The sequence below is a fragment of the Camelus bactrianus genome, chromosome 5 (genome assembly GCF_048773025.1).
Source record: "Camelus bactrianus isolate YW-2024 breed Bactrian camel chromosome 5, ASM4877302v1, whole genome shotgun sequence".
NCBI classification, from domain to species: domain Eukaryota; kingdom Metazoa; phylum Chordata; class Mammalia; order Artiodactyla; family Camelidae; genus Camelus; species Camelus bactrianus.
In genome coordinates this window covers 40,760,857-40,784,684 of record NC_133543.1, presented here as the reverse complement: position 1 = coordinate 40,784,684, position 23,828 = coordinate 40,760,857, and the positions used below count along the sequence as shown (strand labels likewise).

General features: G+C 34.2%; 1 long non-coding RNA gene across 1 annotated transcript in view; it reads left to right on the top strand.

Moving 5' to 3' along the window:
- The window catches only part of LOC123613200 (uncharacterized), a 124,264-nt gene that overhangs the window by 5,177 nt on the left and 95,259 nt on the right, over positions 1-23,828 (top strand). Inside the window, exon 2 of the long non-coding RNA XR_006720541.2 lies at positions 5,159-5,250. This is a non-coding gene — a long non-coding RNA (uncharacterized LOC123613200). The remainder of the gene's footprint in view (positions 1-5,158; positions 5,251-23,828) is intronic.

Sequence of the window (23,828 nt, the reverse complement as noted above, 5' to 3'; positions counted from 1 at the left end):
GTACAAATTCTAGTCTACTTACTGTACTAATAGGGGAACTACAATTATGCAGAATTTTTCAGAATTGATTGAAGTGTCTGTGTGTGTGTGTGTGTAATGTCAAGAAAATAAAATGATATGAGAAATATTTTAAAAAGAAATTTTCAAAGTAAAAAACAAGGTTATCCTAATTGCACAAACTATCAGTATCTACAATACTTTACAAAGTACTGCTTGGAGATATTCATGTTTTCAGGTACCATAAGATCACTGAGATTTTCTGAGTAATTTGAAAAAACAAAATCAAAGAAATACTTAATGTTCAATATAGGTTCTGTTGGAAACATGTTTTGCTTTCTCAATCAATAATCCATGCATTGGATATATGTGAACTTTTAATTTGTTATGGCATCCTTTTAAAATTATTTTGCTTATATAGTTTATCCAATACTTTTAAATCAGTTTTTTGATTTAAAAAAAGAGAAAAATATATTTAATGTTATGCCACAATTTTGAAAATTATGTTTTCAGATAGTAAACTGATATTTAATGTTACAGGCTTGGTATTCTGTAAATATCAGACACTTTTATAATAATAAGGATGATGTCTTTTAGGTTTTTACTTTAAATTCTCAAAAACAGTTATAACCACCAACTTTTAAATTTTATGTTTAAAGCATGAAGATTGATGGCAGTTTTGAATAGCAAACAGAAAACTTAGAAGCTCATAAGCTAGCTTTTATAGTCATGCCTAAATTTATGTAACTTATTTAACTTTTATAGGCTTCATTTTGATTCCTGTGATCCTTGACACGTCTAATGTTGTTTGTTATGAGTAGATTCAACATTTTTATATCTTCCCTAATACATGAACTAATTCAGTCTCCAGTCAAATTTAATAAAATTATGAATAAATAACACAAACACTGTCTCAAGCACTATGTAGTCACAGCAGAGGTTTCACCATTGCAGGCCCCTATGCTAAGGGAGTTTTTCTGTCTTTATTCTCTTTATAATGGCTTTGCCATTATGACAAAAACAAAAAAGGTTGATTCTGAGTGGTATGGCAACGATTTCCCCAGTGATTTCTTGATAAGTCAGCTTCATGAGGAAACAGCCTAAGAAATCATTCTCAAAATTCAGATTCGCACTATTTTAAATCGGACTCAAGAGACAGGCAAGCCACTTGCAGGGACAGGCTCAGCAGAGGAGGAAGTGCCTGGGGCCCTAGCAGCTGACTGCCCCAGGCAATGCGTAAAGACAGAACTGCTCTCTGAACTGGGAAGGTACCTCGCTGGACAGATTTGCTTGTTGGAGTTGCTGATTTTTTTTTTTTCTTTCTTTTTGGTTTTGACTCAAGATGGAGAAATCATTTTGCCCTGACATTATTAAAAAAAAAAAAAAAAAGTCAGGCAAGACTTAACTCATGAGATGTATATTCTCTTCTCAGTATGTGCCTGTAACTCCCACTGACAGTGATGGCAGTTATGCAGATGCATGCAGAAGAAAATAGACTCTTTTTAACATTAAACATCAGATTTGGGTCTCCCCAGAGAAAGCTGGTTACTGGAGTGGCTGTGAATGATGCATTTTCACGGAATGTTCCAGCCATAAATCAATCCTGAATCATACTTTTCCTAGAGTTCTTTGCTGCTCTTCTGAAATCCTAGTATATCACACACGCACAGACTCTATTTCTGGCTGAGCTTAAATACATTTACCAAAATAAGATTCAAATAATTAAATGTGACTTTTATAATTGTTTTCCTCTGAAGATCCAGAGCCTAATCTGGCTGTGGTTAATGGTTTTAATTTGACTTATAATACAGTGTCAGTTTATTTAGTTGAAATTAGTTTTCTATTTCTCTCCTTTTTGTAAGCTCTGCCTGTTTACTTAACAATATTTGGCTTTGCCTAATGATATGTACAGAAGACAGTGCTAAGTGGAACATCAGCTGTTTACATCAGCTCTAACAATTAATGCATGTTAATTTTTAATTACACTGATTGTACTAGAGGCAGAATGTATGTTTCTTCACAGAACAGATGTACTAGTCAGCTTGGCTGGTGAACATGCATATCGATCAGATGTTGACGCTGCCAGCAATTCAGCAAAGTCTGCTAAGAGTGTCGGCTTCTAATGTACTTACAAGTTTATGGCTTAGAGTCCTGGTAGAGGAAATACAGCTCGATGCTACATCCTCTAATGTTTACAGATAATCACAATATGTCTGTTTTGTGGTTAGCCTTCTACTGTGTGTGATTAGACGACTGAGTAGGTGTGCGGGGACCTAAAGGTGTCTTCACTTGTGGACTGTATTCTCTGTGCTTATTTCGAGGCACTGTCTTTCAAGATTTTATTTTGCCATTAGGAATTTTTTTTAAACTCATGGTTGTGTTAATATAAGGTGCTCAACATGGATAACCACTATCGCTACAAGGAGAAATTGAAAAGATAATCTAGTTACTTGCAAAGAAATCTGTCTCTATTCAGTATTATTACCTGAGCTAGTTGGAAAATATATAGAAAATCCCAAATAATAAGATAGACAGCAGAAAGGCCTCAGTTAACTGACAATTAATTAAGAGGTATTTTTGAATATTTCAATATGCTGAGCATTTCACTAAGTACTACAGGTTGTCTAGCCAAGGGGGACAGAAGGATATCTCAAGGTCTTTTGCCCTTAGGGGACTCATACTCTTTTTGGAGGGATAATGCTCACATACAGAAAACAATTAAAGAATAGTTTTATGCCGAAATTGATAATGCCTGGTTGATAATCGGTACAGTCTTTTTAATAACAAATGTGAAGAAAATGCTTTATGATCGAGTTGAACTAGAGTTGAACTGGAGTTGTTTACCTTCAAAATGTGGTTTGGATATATAAGTATGAAGCAATTGTTTCTTAATTAGCTTTGCCCAAATCTTCTATGTTATTTTACAGATAAGAATATCAAACTAAAACATGTTTTATTTTCCTTTAGAATATTCCCAACTATTGCCCTCCAAAACTTTTCTAAAGTAATTCCTTGGGTCTCTTTTTTCTTATGGGTAAATAATGATTGCCCAATTTAATAGTTTTGACCCAGTGATTGGACTTTGGGGTATAATTTGTGTGTGTGTGTGTGTATGTGTGTGTGTAAATTAAAAGAAGAAAAAAACTGATCGTGAAATATATGTAAATGCAAAGAGCCAAAAAATAGCCATGGTAATCTTACTCTGGAACAAAGCTGAGGAACATACACCTCTAGATATCAAAATGTTGTAAAGCTTGAGAAATTAAGCCAGTGTGGTACTGGTGCAGGCATAGATAAAAACATCAAAGCAGCTAAGCAAAGAATTTAAAAGTAGGCCTGCTTATAAAGTGACAATTTAGAGGGGACAATGTTGTCTTTTTAATAAATGATGATGGACCAATTACATATATAGATAGATAGATAGATAGATAGATAGATAGATAGATAGATAGACAGACAGATAAAAATGGACTTTAAACTCTATTCTATACTGCGCACAAATAGTAATTTAAGGTAGTTTCTAGATCCAAGTGTGAAATGTAAAACTATCAAGTTTAATAGGAAAAAACAAAAGACAATGTATTTATGACCCTGATGGAGGAAAAGATTTCTTTAAAATTATACCAAAATATTAGCCAAAAGAACAGATTGTTCAACTGGAGTTTATTAAAATATCTAATTTTATTAATCAGAAGACATCATTAAAATAAGGAAGAGATGGGCCACAGACTAGGAGGAAATATTTTCAATGCATTTATCTGACATAATATATAAAGAACTTGTAAAAAATAAATAGAAAAAGATAACCAAACAATTTTTTTAAAACTATGGGCAAACAACAACAATTGGGATCTGAAATAAACTAATAAGTAGTTGAATAATTGGCCAACATATGACAAGATACTTAACATTGTTTGTTTTCATGGAAATACAAATTATAACTACAATAAAATACCACTAGGGCCCTATCAAAAGGGCTAAAATTAAAAGGACCAGACAATAGCAAATTTTGGGTAGGCTATGGAGCAATTAAAATACTCATTTACTGAAGGTGGGAATATATACTGGAAAATTAATTTAGAGAAATTAAGAAATGTTACTAAGGCTAAACATACATATATTCCATGACCCATAAATTCTATTTCTAGAAATATGCTAAGAACAAATGACTGTTTATGTTCATCAAAAAATGTATGAAAATTGTCATAGGGGTTTTATTTATGATAGCCTGAGACCAAATAACATTCTAGAGGATAGTGGCATATTCGTGAAATATTATCCAGAAAAGGAAAAGAAATTACTGCTACATGCAAACATAGATGTATCTCAGAGGCACAACAGTGAGTGAAAGAACCAACCATAACAAGAGAACACTCATGATTCTATTTACATAGAATAGAATCTGTTAATATTTTTGCAGTTGAAAAAAAATGGCTGCCATTTGTAACAATGTGGTTGGACCTGGAGGGTATTATGCTTAGTAAAATAAGTCTGATCGAGAAAGACAAATACTGTATGTTATCACTTACATGCGTAATCTAAAAAATAAAACAAGTGAATGAGTATAACAAAACAAAAACAGACTCACAGATTTAGAGAAGAACTAGCGGTTACCAGTTGGAAGAGGGGTGAGGAGAGGAGCAAGATAGTGGTAGGGGGTTAATACATACCAGCCACTATGTATAAAATAAATAAAATATGAGGATAAATTGTCCAGCATGGGGAAGATAGCCAATATTTTATAGTAACTTTAAGTGGAGTATAATCTATAAAAATATTGAATCATTATGTTGTACAGATGAAACTAGTATAATATTGTAAATCAAATATACTTAAAGAAAAAAAAACAAAATGAGAATTTCACTTCTCCAGTGACTATCTGAGGAGCTCTGCAAGCCCCACTCCCCAGTAACACTGGTGAAAGTTATAAATAAAAATAACTGTTTAATATTTTAGGAAGTGCTCCTAAGGGTATACAATAAACAAAGAAATATTTATTCAAGAAAATTTACTATAACTCAGTAAGAACTGCAAGAGTCTGGGGTATTTAAATAAGGACTCATGCCCTTCATCCCTTCCTCCTCCCAGCTGAGTGAGACACAAATTCTACTCTAGACTGGAGCAGCCAAAAACCAAGTTCTCTCTCTCTCTCTCTCTCCAGCAATAAGTTAAAGGACTGTCTTTCCTGTGGGTGCAGAATACCAGCAGTTCTCATCTTGCTCCCAGCTACCTGTTTCTGAAGCTCAGGTCCAGGTGAGTGTGGCTGAGAGGTGGGGGCACGCTTATTCTGTCTAGTCATTACTCAAGGACAGAGGCTCTACCTATGGTATGGTGCTGCTGAGAATACTGGAGCCCCTGATTACCCTCACTCTGGCTCATGAGGCAGGGTTGCATGCCAACAACAAGAGAGGCAAGTCAGAAACTGGACTTTTTGGTGAAAAGCAATTGATAGGAGATTAATATATTGATGGGAAATATGAGCTAAACTGTAGGACAGGTGGTATACTGGAGAGAAATGGGAAAAGAGATATTTAGAGGAGCCCTCTTGAGATCAGAACAAATCTCTGAACTTGGAAACTATACCTACAATATCCCCAAATTTGATTGAATTTGTTGTGAAGCAACAGATACAGGAAAAGATGTTTAACGTCATTAATCATCAGGGAAATAAAAATCAAAGCCACAATGAGATATCACCTCACATCTGTTGGAATGGCTATAATCAAGAAGACAAGAGATAACAAGTGTTGGGAAGATGTGGAGAAAAGGGAACCCTTGTGCACTGTTGGTGGGAATGTAAATTCTTTCAGCCACTGTGGAAAACAGTATGGAGTTTCCTCAAAAAAATTAAAAATAGAACTACCAGATGATCCAGCAATCCCACTTCTGGGCATATATCCAAAGGAAATAAAAACAAGGTATCAAAGAGATCTGTATACTCCCATGTTTATTGCAGCATTATTTCACAACAGCCAAGATAGGGAAACAACTTAATTGTCTGTCAGTGGATGAATGGGTAAAGAAAATGTGGTATTATAAATACAGGGAAATATTATTCAACCATGATAAAGAAAGAAGTCCTGCCCTTGTGACAGCATGGATGGACCTAGAGGACTTATGCTAAGTGGGACAAACCAGACAGAAAAAGACAAATACTATATAATATCACTTATATGTGGAATCTGAAAAAGTCAGACTCATAGAAACCAGGGTACAATGGTGGTTACCAAAGGCTGGAGGTAGGGAAATTGGGAAGATGTTGGTAAAGGTTACAAATCTGCAACTAAAAGATGAATAAGTTCTAGAGATCAAATGCACAGCATAACAATTATAGTCAACAATACTTCAAAGTTGCTGAAGATACTAGATCTTTCCTTACCACAAAAAAGAAATAATAATTATGTGAAGTGATAGATTTGTTAGCTAATGCTAGAGTGAAAACCACATTGCAATATATAAATGTATCAAAGCAACATGTTGTACAGCTTAAACTTGTACAATGTTGTATGTAAGTTTTATCTCAGTTTAAGTAAATTAATATAAAAATAAAAAGAAATAAGTTGTACATGATAAAAGATCTAATGATAAACAAAAATTTCAACCTAACTTCAGGAAGAAGATATATGTAAATTTTGTCTTTATAGTCTTAAAGAAAGTATAAGCATGTCACAATGCCCCGAAGCTGTTGTCTTTCACCTGGTCTATTGTGATAGCCTCCTAAATGTTCTCCCTGCTTCAGCCTTCGTTCTCATTCTCTGTGGTCTATTCTCTGTAGCACAGGGGAAAATGATCCTTTAAAATGAAGTCAGATACACTGCTCAGTGGTTTCTCACATCACTGCTTACAAGGTTCTGCCTGGTTTGATACCTGCCACTCCTCTGACCTCATCCACTACCGCTTACCTTCCGCTCATCACTTGGCCTTTGGCCTCTTTGTTACACTTAGCACAATCCTGTGTCAGTCGCTGTTTCCCTGCTTGGAAGGCCCTTCCCTATGTGGTTCACTCATCCACTTCCTTCTGGGATCTGATTAAACGTCAGCCTCTCACAGAGGCCTTTCTCAACTGCTTTATGTAAATGGGCAGCCCCACACCCCCAACGCTTTTTGACTCTTTCTCCCCTTATCATTTGCGCACCATAGGAATCACCTTACATTTATATTGTTTTTGTCTATCTTCCTTCATTAGATTGTAAATGTTTTTCATCCTTTTATATCTTGGGCTTCCAGAAGAGAGCCAGAGATATAAAAAGATTGTATCTGGCACAGTATAGGTGCTTAATTAAAAAAAAAAGTACTGGCTTATACACGCATAGATTCAATATATGTGTAAAGTATTTAGAAGTGTGCTAGGTGCATATTAAATGCTCACAAGTGTTAACTACTATTATTATTATATACAATAATGTAGGAACTATTACAGTTGTACATGGGAGAGAATCTGAGGAACTGAGAGTTTAAGTAACTTGCCCAAAGTCGTGCAGTTAACAAATGACATTACCAAGATTTGAACCAAGGCAGTCTGACTCCTAAATTCATTCTCTTAACATTAATTCTGTACCTCTTTTCAGTAAAAGAAATCTAATGTTACATTGCATCATATAAATGATTCATATTATTTAATCCTTAATTTGGGTGGGGGCAGCAAGAACACTGAGAAAAATCAGTTCGTTTGCTGCATGGTGCCAGAAAATTCCAAAGAAGTCAGAACTATCCACTCTAAACATCAGAAGAAATAATTTTAACCCAAACTTGAAAAGCGTTCTTGTGTGTGGTGTAAGAAAGTAGGCTTTAACTACAACAGAGCTATGTTGTACAATAATCTGCGATTGAAGAGGGAAAGACGGAAGGATTTTTATGCTGGTGGATTGTAATTACCTAATTGGAATATTAATTCTCTGTCTTCCTTTTGTTTAACTCCTTGATGGTACAACAAATTACAGAAAACAGGATGTGCTTATTTAAAAAAAAATCCAGATCCCAGCACTGAGGAACAAATGCACATCTACTATTGAAACTAAGTACTACGGAAAACCAAAACAGCAAATGGAACTATTAATAATTAAAAAAAAAAAAAAAACTCATCGTATTGTGCAATAGGAAAAACAGGGAAAGCGTGTTTCAGGGTTTAGGTTTGCTTCCCTAGAAGTGAGACTACTGATAGGAAATGGGTTAGTTGTACTTGTCAGTGCCCTTCCATCTTACTTTGTGAACTATACAGAGGTGGTACCAGGTTCATACATTTACTAGACACTATCCAGTGAAAATGCTGAAGTCCACATACCCACCCTCCCAGGTGAACTACAACGGCATTACTCACAATGGACAACTTCTCCCTTTGGCTTGTTTCCATAATGATGACAGAATCTTTAGTACAGAATTCAGTTCTGTATCTATTGTGATCAAATGCCAAAGAAGAGGGAAAAAAGAGGCCATTTTAGCATTTTGAAATAAAGTGTTTAAAAAAATCCTTCAGAAAAAAAATTATCTGGTTGAATTGAATCAGACTAGAAGAGACAGGACCATGCTTTCAGTCAGGTCTGTGTTTCTATTATACTGGACAGTAGAAAATATGCCCAATTATTAAATTTGTACACTAAGAGATTTCACACGTTCTCTTATGAATTCCAGTGGCAAGATGTACAAGAGACATGTTATTTACCAGTGTTTTTATTGATGCCCCACAGTTCTACAAAATGGAGAGAGAATATTTTATTTTATCATTTCTATTGGGATGCTGCTGTTCTGAAGAACCAGAGCTGTCTCTGATGTTTTATTTAGTACTTAAACTCCAAACCAACAAACAAAGGCTCTTATTAGAGAATTCTCTTTATAATTTGCCATGCTTTAAGATTCCATTCTGTGATTCATTAGCCAAGCCTTTTCTAAACGTTAGAGGATTTAGTTCTTTGTATGTCTCAGGATTGTGTATTTAACTATTGCAATTCTATCTCTTCTTTCTAATGGGTGCAATGAATACCTTAGATTTGAAATTTCCCATATGGGGGGACTGTGTCTGTTATTTTTTCTGTACAGAAGCCAGCACAGTTCTTAATACATGTTTTCTGACGATGATGCTGAAGAGGGAGAGGAAGATAACATCAGATTAAATGCGGCCAAATATTCTCAGAGAAGGATGCTTACTTCAGTTTATGCTCCTCTTAGATTAGGTGGGAGATACATCAGTTGAAATCATGGTATGTAAGTCATATAGTTGTAGTTGCTAAAAAACTCAGGGCTGGACTTGGTAACAAACACAGACTCTACCTTTTACTTCATTTTAATTAATTTTTGTTAGATTTTACAGGTATACTGAGATCCTATTTCTTAAATTCAGTGTTTTTGATAACACTCTAAACTTTGTGACATCTTGAAATTCAGGAAATATGTCTTCTTCACATCACCCAAAGGACAAAACTGTGAGTGAGAGATTAATGCCACAGCTTACCTCCCTTCTGAATGTTGTCAGTCCACTCTTCTTCATTCAAGCTGTGTTATGACTGTTCCCTGATTGTCTGCCTAATTGCTTTGGCAATCAGCCTCTGTCTTCCACCTTACCCATTGTTCTCCTATCAGTCAGGATAAGCTAGGTTTATGCTGTGATGACAAACAGACCTAAAGTCTCAGTGGCTGTGTCCATTTTCTTCTGCTGCTTACAATTTGTTACCAGTTCAGTAGCTTGTAACAACATACACTTCTTATCTCACAGTTTTAATGAATCAGAAGTGTGAGTATAGTTTACCAAAGTCTTTTGCTCAGGATCTCATAAGGCTGCAAACAAAATGTTGACTAGGCTGTATTTTTTTCTAGAGGTTAGGGTACTCTTCTAAGTTCATGTGCTTGTTAGCAGAATTTAGATCCTGAGATTGTAACACCGAGGGCCCAGCTTTTTTGCTAGATGTTAGACAGGGGATAACCTTAGACCTAGAGCCCTCCTAGAGTGTCTTGCAACAGTGTCCTTTCCATGGGTGGTACCTATCATGGCAGCTTCCGTCTTCCAGGCTAGAATGAGAGTCTCTTTCCTGTGGTCTGTTAAGGCAGAGTCCTCTATTTTGTAACACAGGCCCATCACCCTTGCCACACAGCATAACCTATTCAAGGGACTGGCTGTCCCTTCACCTTTACCGTATTGTCTTGGTAAGAAGCCAAGTCACAAGTTCTGCCTACACTCAAGGAGAGGGGATCAGACAAGGGTGTGACTAGGACTCATTTCAGGATGTGCCTGCCACAGTAGTTTAACAAAATCTAGGGTTTATTTCCTATGCATGCAAAATCTGCTGCAGTTTTGAAAAACTTTGTAGGGTAGCTTTCCTTCACATAGAGACCCAGTCATCTAGGCTGTCTCAATCTTGTGACACTTGCATCTCAACTCAAGATCACCATCATCATGGCAAGGGAAGAGAGCGCTAGAGAGTCCCACACCAGGAGTTAAAATGATCACATATACCAGTGGGCCCCAATCTGTCACAAGTCCCCACTTAACTATAAAAGGATGGGATATTTAATTTTCCCAAATGCCTGAGAAGAAAGAGAACTCAGGATGAGTAGGCAATCATGGTTTCTACCACAGTTATCCTAAGAAATGTTCCTTAGAAATTTTGATGATATTTATGTTAATTTATTAGACTTGTTACAGACTGAACTGTGTCCTCAAAATTTGTATGTTGAATCTCTAGCCCCAAATGTGGTAAGAGGATATAGGCTTTTAAAGAGGTAATTGAGATTAAATGAGATCATAAGGGTGGAGCCCTAATCCAATGACTGGTGTCCTTGTACCAAGATAAAGGTACACCAGGGATACACATGCACAGAGGAAAGACTGTGTGAGGACATGGCCAGAAGGTAGCCATCTGCAAGCCAAGGAGAGAGACCTCAGGAGAAACAAAACCTGCCGACACTGTGATCTTGGACTTCCAGCCTCCAGAACTGTGAGAAATAAATTTCTTTTGTTTAAGCCACCCAGTCTGTGATATTTAGTTGTGGCAGCTCTAGCAAACTAATCTAACACAAAAGAAAAAAAAAAATGTAATTAGCCTAATATTTAAAGCATTATTAACTTACCTTCACTCATTTGCTTATTGATTTGGTAGCCATCCTGTAAATTATATGTTTGTTTGTTGTTTTTTAATACCAAGTGTACAGATCAAGGAGAGGAGATTCTCAAGAGGAAATGTAATTTATGCAAAGTTACCTAGTTAACTAGTGGATCTAACTCAGTACAGTGTTTACTTTGTGTTCTGGGGTAACTCAAATTTTCAGTAATGAGTCGTCTCATGCAAAACTGGTTATTTAAGAAGCCTATAAACATTGGCCTTTGGCCATAGAAGGTTGTGTGATCTAAGCTTGCTACCTTAGGTTTATTAAGATTTGCCCCATGGAAACTTCAATTTTATTGGAAATTCCCATGTGGCATTTATTTCAGCAACTGCAACTTGGGGTTTAACTAAGTTTTCAAATGTTCTGTGGCCTTGGAAAACAGTATTTGACGCAAATAATTGTAGTAACAATATTTCCTGGTACTATTATTAGGGTACACCTGTTAATGGCCAGATGTCTATGAGTAGAATATCCAGAAACTTCAGTGTGGGCAGTTTTTATTAGTAAAACTGTAAATATGGCTGAGGTTGTGAGTTCTTCTTTTGCAAAATATATGGTTGTTTAAGTAATAAGGAAATGCCCCCGCCCCCATGAAAGGTTTTGTCTGGTTAAGTGCACTCTCCCACAGCTTGGGCAATCAGGAGTTTCTGTGGTACATTTAGCATAATTAATGTATGCACTTGTATTTGCAAGGATCTGACCTCTTTCCTCTTTATCACGCAAATCTTCCTCACCTTCGTATCTGTTTTCTTTACTGGCTACTAGCATCTGTCCTTAAAGGATACTTTCAGTTCATTGAATATTCAGTGCATCACATTTGCTAAAATACACAGAGCTCATTCATGCATCATAAAAAATGTTTTTTTCTCTATATCTTTTTCTATTGTCCAAAATAGTTTAATCTATTTAGCCTAATATGTCCATTTATAAATATATATATGTGTATATATATATATATCTATATATATATATATACACAGACACACATTTATATTTATATTTATTTATTTAGTGCTCTTGGCCAGAGATTTCATGAGATTTTCTAATAGCCTTTCAGCATAACTCTTCTAATCCTTACTACTGCATCCCAGTCTTCTTTTCCACGATATTTCAGTTGTGTCTTTTGTTTAATAAAGATAGAAGTTCATTTTCTATTCCCTGTCACCATCATCACAATGAGCCATTCCAAGTCACTTCACTGTCTATTTGAAGGTTCAATCAGCTGTATCCCATAGCAGAGCATCATCTGAGGCTCTGGTCCAGACTCATGCTGGACCATCCATCAAGACTCCTAGCTCGTGCTTTAGTCTGCTTGATGACACTCTCAAAATTCAGATCCACCTCAGACTGTCCCCAAAGAGCTCCAGAAAGTGGTTAGCCACTGTTTTCCAGATAATTCCATGGGGGTTTATGTGCTAGAAGATTTATTTTAGGTTAGCAGATTACTGCAGTGTTATTAAAAACATATGCAAAACTGCACACACAGTCTTTTTTTTTTCTTAAATAAGGGCCCATTAAAAATAAGCATATGATAATTAATGAGGAAGGAAGGTAGTACCGTGTAGATGGTTTGTCAATATTGTAGCTAGGTCATTCATCTGTGGAGCAGTGATATTCACCTACTTTCTCCTTTGTTTCAGAGATGGAGAGTTAATATTTCACTTCTTATTTTAGACACGCTCTCAAGCATTATTTTAAACAGGCAAACAGGGACCATTTCCAAGATAAAGAAAGTCGCCATTCTTTGATGATGAATTCATAATGAAGGGAATCCTCATTCCGAATGGACTTCTGTAAGGCATCATTCCCCTGAAACTAATGTTCCTAAGTATGTGGGGAGAACCAGTTAATGAATGTTAAATTAAGTTGTAACATACTTAGAGACATGGGCGATGTTTATGTGGCACTAGTTTACTTTAAAACACTCCCCATTGACCTTTACAAAAATAATATGATAGCAATTGGAGATGAATATTTACAGTAGGTGGAAATAGTTCTGAAGTGCTAATTCCCAAACCACTGTTCGTGAAATGGCCTGCTTTTTTGATCTATATTTTCGTAGGCTTCAGACAGAGATGGGCAAGATTGCTAAGTTCAAGGAGACAGTTTCTTATCTGAGAACAGGCAGTACCTGTAGCCCTTAAATGAGAGGAACCAAGTAGACCAGGTTACTTTAAAAAAATCACTTAATCACATGATAGCATATACATTGAAACTACAAGCCACATTTGAAGAAAGCCTGAAAATATGTAAAAGCAAAGAGAATATATCATTTAAGCAAAAATCTGTAAATAGTAGCACTTGGTACCTTTATATTAAAAATGCTTCCTTAAAAAAATGAGTTGTATTTGTTGATGAATATTGTCTTTGCAGTGGCTGTCTCTCTGTTCAGGTCTTATGTACTTGTAAGTTGTGGGGAAATACTTTAAATCAAAGCTGTAAAATAAGCATGGTTAGAGAGCTAACATGAGGATTTTTAGTTCATTTACATTCATTACATATTATGAGTTTAATTACCTTCCTCAAATAATACCAGGATGAAGGGAAGATGCTGAAGAAGGCGTACTTCTATGATGATTTTATTGATTGTGACTGATGGATGGCATCAACATTTCATAGTGAAGAATCATGGTTTTGTTACATCAGGAAAATTAAATTGGGAGAGTTATTTTCTTTCCCAGTGATAGTGGCAGTTAGAATATTTCACCTGTAATGAGATGTGCGCGTTATGTGCCATCGTGAACCACGGCTCAGCCATTAAGTGTATGTAAATGAAGAGAAACACAGGAGAGCCCGGGCATAATAACGTGCAGAACAGAGAAATGGATCCCGGGAAGTGATTAATTTATTTGATGACGCCTCAAGTGAGGAATTTTAGGTCACAAATGAAGTGACAGGATGACAAATTACCATTTTAAAGAATTTACTGGGCATCATTACTGAACAATTGTCAGGTAGTTTATGGTGGCTGAGAAGATGGTATAAATATAGATCTTTTCCTTATCTGAGATGAATTATTAATCACCTTTTAAAAAATCTTTGTGAGTGATGGTTGGCTGTCTGATTGGAAATAATGTGTTCTACAATTTTAACTAAATTCTAATATGATATGTAACAGGAATCTTTACAATTAAAGTCTCAGTGGAGAGTGGTAGGAGGTTTACAGTCAATTGCAGTTTTAATGTGATAGAAGAGGATGAATCCACTAGCATATTTCAATAGATTTCCTTAGGTATATTATCCCTGCTGTGATGTTATTCAAATGTTTACAGTTTATTTTCATTTGAAAAATGACATTCAGATACTTAAATTGTTTTCCTTGGTTTATTAGTTAATGAAAATGAAATTCTAGTAATTACTATAGTTTTGCAGCCTGCCACATTATTTAAAGTGAAGTGACTGCCTTTGTCAGCAGCATTATAAACATCGTCTTCCCGTGTTTTGTTCAATTTTTGTTTGCTTTATCTATGTCATGTCCCTTCTCTGTCTATATGTCACTGTGTCTAACACCAGTAACAACTGGAGTGCGGAAGACAAAGTCAGATCTTGAAATAAAGACATTTCCTCAAGTTTCTTTTTATGTTTGGATAATTAAAGCACACACTCACCTACTTTGCACACTGCAGTAACAACACCAAAACCAAAACCAAAACTCTCCAATAAGAGGTATACTAAAAAAACTAAACACATTTAAAAATGTCTGTTTGTGTCAGGCTACTTAAGCCAGAGTTTATATGTCTACTCATGTATGATCAGCCTCTTAGATCAAACGTACTTGCTATTACAAAGTTCCTTATATTTTGATCAGGATTAAGGATATGGGTTGGTTTTTTAAAGTGTATGCTACATATCCAACAGAGCAGAAATGTCTAGAGAACCACTTTTGACAAGCTTGTTGCTAAAGCAAGCACAAAGCAGTTGCTGTTTTGCTTGTGAAATACGAAGCACCTAAGTGACTAATCCTTCACCTGGAAGAAGGCTTGAGATTTTGCTCCTTTTACACTAATATGTGCACCTCCTCGTTTTAATCTTGAATCATTTTGAGAGTACATGAAAAATTTAGATAAGTATTGCCTGCGTTACTCATGACACCTAACATGGCGGAACTGGCAAGAAATTTAAATGTTGAATATACATGCCACTTTTTAACTCATTTTGCTTTCATTCTTGCCCATCTCCCCTCTCCAACCTGGGATGTAGAATTTTACTGAATCTTTCTGGTGTGAAAAATGGAAAACAGAAAGAATTGCTTGTTGTTGATATCAGGATCTGGGCTGACCAGGTCCAGGTGCACAGCGTGCTGATTTTAGGGAATGTCTTGGCAGAGCTGCTTCTCCGTGGCACATTCCTTTTCCACAAAGCATGCTCACATTTCTCCTGCTGTGGGTGATGGCACCTTTCAGATCAGTCCACTCCAGCATTGCTTCATTAAAGGTGACCCTCACCTTCCCCCTTTCCTTTTTTCTTACTTGCCATGGAAAATATAAACATGCAAACAAATGAATGAGGGCATGCCCTTCTGAGGAAAATTCGAATCCTGTATGAAAGACTATGGAGAGAGTGGACTTGTTTAAGCCAGCACAGCTCAGAGCAATCAAGAGGGTATCAGAGGAGAGGATGGCTGCTTTATGTGAACCGAGCCCTTCTGCCACACTTTATACACCTTTCGTCTTCTGCCAGCTTACCTCAGCTGTCAAAGGGAGTTGCAAAAAGGAAATGAGGATGCCTTTGACTCCAAAGCATTGAGAGAGCAAAATAAAAGACTCCTGAGTAAAATAGTGAAGAATAGATTTTAAATGAACATACAGATGTGGAAAAAGGAGATGCTTTATGCGGTGAAAAGACCATGATTTTTGGCCCTTTGCATGATTCAAGAATATGCTACAGGAAGGAGGGGAACACCTGATTAATGGAAGTGACAGTGAGTGGTCATTGTGCCAAGTGTATAAGGGAAAAAAAAGAATGTTGGCTCTGCCCTTAACAGTCTTACTAACTGGTAAGCAGTTGAGCCACAAAAAAAAAAAAGGTCCACCATTTCCCACAATTCTACAAATTAAGATTTCTGAGGAACTCTGTTATACCAAAGTGACTTAACTATGCTCATTTCTTCTTTTCCTGTCCGAGCTGGTTTATTCCAGAAGCAGGACTTCTCCTTCTGCTTTTCCTCCTCCAAATCCTTGCATTGGCATCCCTCGTATCGAAAGGAAATCCAGCCGCACAGCTCCAGAAACCTCCCTACTGCCTATTTTCCCAACATTTTGCTAAAAAGAATTTCAAACATATAGGAAGTGAACATCTATGTACTCACTACCTGGACCCTCCAATTGATATTTTTCTATATTCATTTTATCACGTAGCTAACCATCCACCATCCATCCACCTGTAATTTGGTAACTTTTAGTGTATTTCCAAGTATTTGCATACATTACATGTCCCTTAAACACTTCAGCATGCCTGTCATTAACTGGACCTTAACATTTATTTCTGGTTTTTTCCCTAGAAGTAAATTCTACATACAATGGAATATATACTTGTTGAGCTTCAATAAATGCATACATTTGTATAACTCAAACCCCCATCAAGATATAGGACATTAGAATGACCCCAGAAAATTCCCTCATCTCTTTCCCAATCAATAGCTTACTTCTGCTCCCAAGGGAGGAAACTGCTCTTCTGTTTTTTGCCAACAAAAATAAGTTTTGCCTGTTTGGGAGCTTTATGTAAAATGGGTTCATACAGTTTGAACTACTCTGTGTCTTGCTTCTTTAACTGCACATTTTTTGAGATTCATCCATGTTGTCACATATATCAGTGGTTTCTTTCTTTTTATGGCTGAGTAATATTACATTTTCTGAATACATTGCTGTTTATCTATTCTGCTATTAATGGACTGTTAGGTTATTTCTTATTTAAGGGTATTAGGAATAAATATGGCTGTGGACATATTTTTATGAACATCTGTTTTTATTTCTTTTGGATCAATATCTATGGATGGAATTGCTGGCTTACAAAGTATATGGTTATTAGAAGAAATGGACAGACTATTTTTTCCCCAAAATCATTGTGCATTTTATATTCCCACCAACAATAAATAAAATTTTGGTTGTTTTATCTCCTTGACAACATCTGATTTTGTCAGTCTTTTTATTTCAGGCTGCTTTGCATTTTTACTTTTCTAGTTTTCCCCTCACCTCTTCTATGTCTTCAATCACTCTCTTCCTTCAAGATTTTTTTTTAATCTCTGGTATTCTCCTCCTTAAAAAACAAAGCAAAACATCAATTTTGACCAAATGTCTCCCTCCAGCTGCCAAATTATTTCTCTACTCTCTTTTACAGCTAAGCTGCTTCGCTTTTTCAACTAAACTTCCTCTAATTTATTACTTGAAAATTCCTCACTTCTAAATGATGGGGTTCTGTAGCCTGTGGTCCTGGGCCCTCTTTTGTTCTAATTATTTACCTTCTTCCAGGAGAATCATGCTGATTCCTGTGACTTTCAAGTCAATCTATATGCCATCAATTCCCAAATTTTTATCTCTGGCCTGGAGTTCTATCTGAATGTCATCTGGCTACTTTGCATTTCCACATGTGTATGATTCTGCTGTCTCAAACTCATTGTACCTGATTCTGAACTGCCAGAATATTTAACCTCTGCTAGGATTGTGCATGACTTCTTCCTGTCTGAGAAAAAAATCTAATAATTTTCAAACCAAGTTAAACAACATAAAAGCTATATTTCAAGGATAATAAAAAATAATCTAAAAGGGACATCTAAAATGCTTAATGTCTAAAAAGAAATTAGACAATATTTAGAATGAATTAAAAATCCACATAACAATACTTACTGGATGTAGCTAACTGTACAGCCACTGAAGGGGGTGTAGTGATGTAGTGGAAAACGTGCAACCTTAAGATACTTTTAATCACAAAAGAAGAAAAGTAAACATGAATGAGTTAAACAGTTAAATTCAGATGATAGGAAAGGAACAAGAGAAAAATCACAATAAATGGTGAATGAAAGAAATAAGGTTCAGAGAATAATAAAATAGAATCAATATAAGAAATAAAACATGTAGCATGGTAAAAAAAAAATCAAAAAATATATTATTTGAATAGAATAATAAAATTGTCAAATCTCCAGCAAGTCTCATTAAAACAAAGAGAGAAAGTCCAAATAAGCAAAATTTCAAATAAGAAGACTAAGAAAGCAGGGATAAATACAGTAGCATTAAGGTAATTATAAGAAAAAGTAAATAATATTTACACCAATAAATTAAAAATTTGAAAATGCAGCTAATTTGTCATATTTCCAGCAAAATTCAGCCTACTAAAACAAGAAGAAATGGAAAATATGGATGATCCTATAACTATTAAAGGTATTGAAACAGTAATTAAGATGATCACATAAGGAATGACCAAATCTAGACAATTTTATGGCGTGATTGGAGCAAATATTAATTAAGCAATACCAAACATAGTTAACACATAAACTATTCCAAAGACAATAAAACAGAGAGTATTATACAAAAAAAAAAAAAAAAACCCAAACAAAAACAAAAAAACGTATAAAAAAGTGTGTGGCTTGAATAACATTGAAACTAAAATCAAACAAAAACGTATAAGAAAGAAAAATTATAGGCCTGTATCAATCATAATCACAGATGTAAAAATTATAAACAAACTTAATAAATGAAATCCATCAGTATGTAAAATATATGAGCCATGGAGGATTTATCCCAGAAATCCCAGCTTGATCTAACATTAGAACAGTTATCTATTTAATTATCCATCTTAACCATTTGAAAGAAAAAAAGGACCTATAATTTTTAAAGATGCAGGTAAAAACGTGTGGACAAAGTAAATATCAATTTATCATAAACAAAACAGAAATAAAATAGAAAACAAGGGATAGAATAGAAATTCTGTAATCTGAAAAGTGTTATCTACCAAAATCCTGTGTCAAATAGCATCCTAATATTGAAACGTTAAACTCATTTCCATTAAAATTAGGAAAAAATAAGAATACTTGTTTTCATCTATTTCTACTGTAAATTTTATTGCATTTTGAAATCAGTACAATAAGATTAAAAAAGTATAAATATCACATCATTATTTGTAGATATGATTGTTTTAGACTACTGAAAACAATGCAAACTATTAAAATAAGAGTTTTGTAAATATATTTATATATATAGCATACATAAATATTAAATATATCACATCAATACAAGAAAGAAAGCTGATATAGCTGTATCAGTTAGAATAGACAGGCAAAGAGCATTATGCTGTATTTAAGAATCAATTATAAAAAGAAAGCAACAAAATGAAAAGAAGAAAGATATGGACAGGCATGCCACACAAGAGGAAACATGAGTAGTTAAGAAACGTGAAAAAAATACTGAACATTCTAGACATATCCTAGTGAAACGTTGCATATTACATGGAGAGATACATAGAGAATGTTCATAAAAATATTCCTTTAATAACAAAACACAAAAGTCAATTTTTGGTCACTGAAGTCACAAAAACACATTTGAATGCAAAAGTAAATTGAAATATAAGCATATAGTAACAGGATACCATGCTGGTAGTGCAAAATGCCTCTTTAAGAAGACTCTTACAAAGATAATATTTAGTAAATCTGCATATTGCATTTATAATTATTTATAATTATTCTATTAATATAAAGTTTAAAGCTATGTAAAAATAAACCATATTTATTTATGGATACATGCATAGGAGGTTAAAAAATATTTTTAAAAAATGGAATGGTGAGCGCTAAATTTAGAATAGTGATTATCTCAGGGAGATGTAGGAGGGGAATGCAATTTTTTTTATAAACAATGTTCTTTCAATGTACTTTTAATGTTATAATTCCCAAACAAGTGTTTATTATATGAATATTTAGTTCAGTATTATTCTTTATATTTCGTATAAGAATTATATTTCATATAAGAATTACATAGTTTGATACATATGAATTATACATAATAAAATTATTTTTGAAAACAAAATAATAAAAAACAATTTGTAAAGACCTTAATCTGAAGATAAAAAAATCTGATATTATTCTATGATAAAATGAATATAGACATACTCTAACTGGATATATTCTTTAACTCTTGTTATTTAAAGACAGAAAAATTATACAAACTTAATGAAAGTAAAAATAAAAGTAACAAAAAAATACCAAAATCATGATGCTATGAGCCTTTTCCTGTGTAACCGAATTTATTAGGCAATAATACAAATAGTTCTACTATTGTATAGGATTTCTATCTCTAATTAAGTTATTTTCACATGTAAAAACTATGAAAAGACATTATAAGCTAGGTAATGTCTTAGAAACTATATTCTTGGCTTTTTGGTGGGTAATGGGAAACACCGTAAATTACTGTAATGTAGTTACCAATTTACATTTGCAGTCTTGGCCTGATTATTGCTAGATATTGGATTGGCAACCTAAATTTTATTTTATCTTATTTTGAAATCCATCTAGATTGAAGATTTCTTTCAGGGATTCTCTCTAGTTAGTCTCTAGTCTCTCTTATACCATATTCTGTGCTTTCAGATTCACTCTGGTTTGACTATTAAATACAAAGTAAGCATGGTTTCCAATTTGGAAAGCAAATCTGTGGAATAAGAGTTTATCAGCCAACCAATAAGAAGTTACATCCCCCTCATGAGGAAGGAAAACATAGCTTTACCTAGGGCCAGTATGGAAGCAAATGAAGCAATATCACAAAGTCACCATATTCACTAAGTAAATAAATTCTTGGTATGTATTGTATTTAGAATTAATTTGCCAATAGAATAGTACACTTAACAGTCTAATGACTCCAGGATTTAAAATTTTTTTATTGAGATATAGGTGATGTACAATATTATGTTAGTTTCAGGTGTACTACAAAATGATTTGAGAATTGCATATATCATAAAATAATCACCATGGTAAATCTGGTAACCGTTTGATTCTATACAAAGTTATTACAATATTACTGACCTTATTCTATATTACATCCCTGTGACTTATTTGTTGTATAACTGGTATTTTGTAGCTCTTAATCCCCATTACTGACCACCCTTCACCCTTCTGGCAACCACATGTTTGTTCTGTGTACCTATGAATCTGTTTTCTTTTTGTTTTGCTTGTTTGCTTATTTGTTTTGTTTCTTGGATTCCACATATAAGTGAGATTATATAGTATTTGTCTTTCTCTGGCTGACTTATTTCACTTGGCACAATCCATCCATCCATGTTGTTGCAAATGGCAAGATTTCATTATTTTAATGGCTGAATAATTTCCCATTGTGTGTGTGTGTATGTGTATGTATATATATATGTGTGTATGTGTGTGTATGTGTGTGTGTGTGTGTATCTCTCACATCTTCTTTATCCATTCATCTTTCAATGGACAGTGCACACTTAGGTTGTTTCCGTATCTTGGCTGTTGTAAATAATACTTCAACAAACATTGGATTTTCTATCTATTTTCAAATTAGTGACTTTGTTTTCCTTGGGTAAATACCCAGAAGTGAAATTGCTGAATCATTTTTATTTTTCTATTTTTTATCTTTTGAGGAAACTCTGTACTGTTTTTCATAGTGAATGACCCAATTTTCATTCCCACCAATAGTGCAAGGGGATTCCCTTTACTCCACATCCTTACCAACACTTATTTGTTGTCTTTTTGATGATAGCCATTCTGACAGGTCGAGGTGGTGTCTCATTTTGGTTTTGAATTGCGTTTCCCTAATAATTAATAATGCTGAGCATCTTTTCATGTGTCTGTTGGCCATTTGTATATCTTTGAAAAAATGTCTCCTCACGTCCTCTGCACTTTTTAAAATTTGGTTGTTTGTTCATTTTGACATTGAGTTGAATGAGTTCTTTGTATATTTTGGATATTAACCCCTTATCAGATATATCATTTGCAAATATCTTCACCCACTCAATAAATTGCCTTTTGAATTTATTGAAAGTTTTCCTCACAGTGCAAAAACTTTTAGTTTAGTCCCATTTTTTTTATTATTATTTTTATTTCCCTTGTCTTAGGAGACATGCCAAAAAAAAAAAAAAAAATGCTGAGACCTATGTCAAGGAGCATGCTGCCTATGTTTTCTTCTAGGAGTTTTATGGTTTCAGGCTTTACCTTCAAGTCTTTAAATAATTTTGGATTCATTTCTTGTATGGTTGAGAAAGTAATCTAGTTTAATTCTTTTGCATGTGACTGTAAATTTTTTTTTCCAATTTGGATTCATTTCTTTTCCTTATATGATTTCTGTGGCTAGAACTTCCAATACTATGTTGAATAAAAGTGGTGAGACTTGACATCCCTATATTTTCCTGATCTTAGAGAAAATGCTTTCATCTTTTCAGCATTGGTGATGAAATGTTTTTTAATGTTGTATGTTGTTCATAAATAGCCTTTATTACGTTGAGGTATATTTCTTCTATACCCAGTTTGTTGAGCGTTTTGTCATGAATTAATGTAGAATTTTGTCAAGTGTTTTTTTTTTTTCATTAATTGAGATAATCATATGATTTTTATTCTTTAATTTGTTAATATAGTATATTAAAATGATTGAATTGTGGATATTGATCTAACCTTGCACTCCAGGGATAAATCCCACTTGATCATGGTGTATGATCCTTTTAATGTATTATTGACTTGAGTTTGCTAATATTTTGTTCAGGATTTCTACATCAAATTTCAGCAGAGATATTGGCCTGTAATTTTCTTTTTTGTGGTGTCTTTGTCTATTTTTGTTAGCAGGGGGAATGCTGGCCAGCTAAAATGAGTGTCCCTTCCTCTGCAATTTTTTGGAATAGTTTGAGAAGGATAGGTGATAATTATGTAAATGCTTGGAAGAATTTACCTGTGAAACTGTCTGGTCTTGGGCATATTTTAATTTTTAATTTTTTTTCTTTATGCTAAATAATTTCTTCAGATTTGTCTTCCAGTTAATGAATTCTCTCTTCACCTGTGTCTAACCCTTGCAATGAGTTTTAAATTTCTATCTCCATACTTTTATATTTAAAAACTCTGTTTCTTCACAAAAGTGCCTCTTGTTTTAATTTTAGAGGTGCATTCTTATTTTCACATGCATTCTAATGTGTTTTTTTTAAATCTTTTTAATCATTTAAAGAAGACTATTAGTTCTATGATCTATGTGTATTTTAAGGATATAGGAGTGAACTAAAGGGAGTCCTGGCCTTATGGAACTATCCTTTTAGTGTAAAATTTAAGTTGTTTCCATTACCTATTGTCTTTCTGTTCTCTAAAATTAAGGCTAATGGTGATGTAAGCCCATTATGGTGGCTCATTTATATCAAAAATTTTAATTTTCTATATTTTGAATAGTAGCTTTTAAAATTAATTGTCTATCATTTTAAATATTATCTCTACACTTTTATCTCATTTCATGTTCCAGAATAACCTACACTTCATCAATCGTAGGATGGTATCTCTGAAGATGTAGAGACATTTCAGTCTTGATATAAATTTTCAAGGTTAATCTATTGTCTTCATTTTCCATAATAATAATCTATATTTCATATTCCCAACCCACTTGTTTAAGTTAGGTGTAAGGATATAGATAGATAGATAGATAGATAGATAGATAGATAGATAGATAGATAGATATAGATACAGATATTTTTTTTTTAGAGTATTTGTTTTTTTCCCAGAATTGTATAAATGTAGTTTGGAATTTTTTAAGTAAGTGCTATTTTCTTCC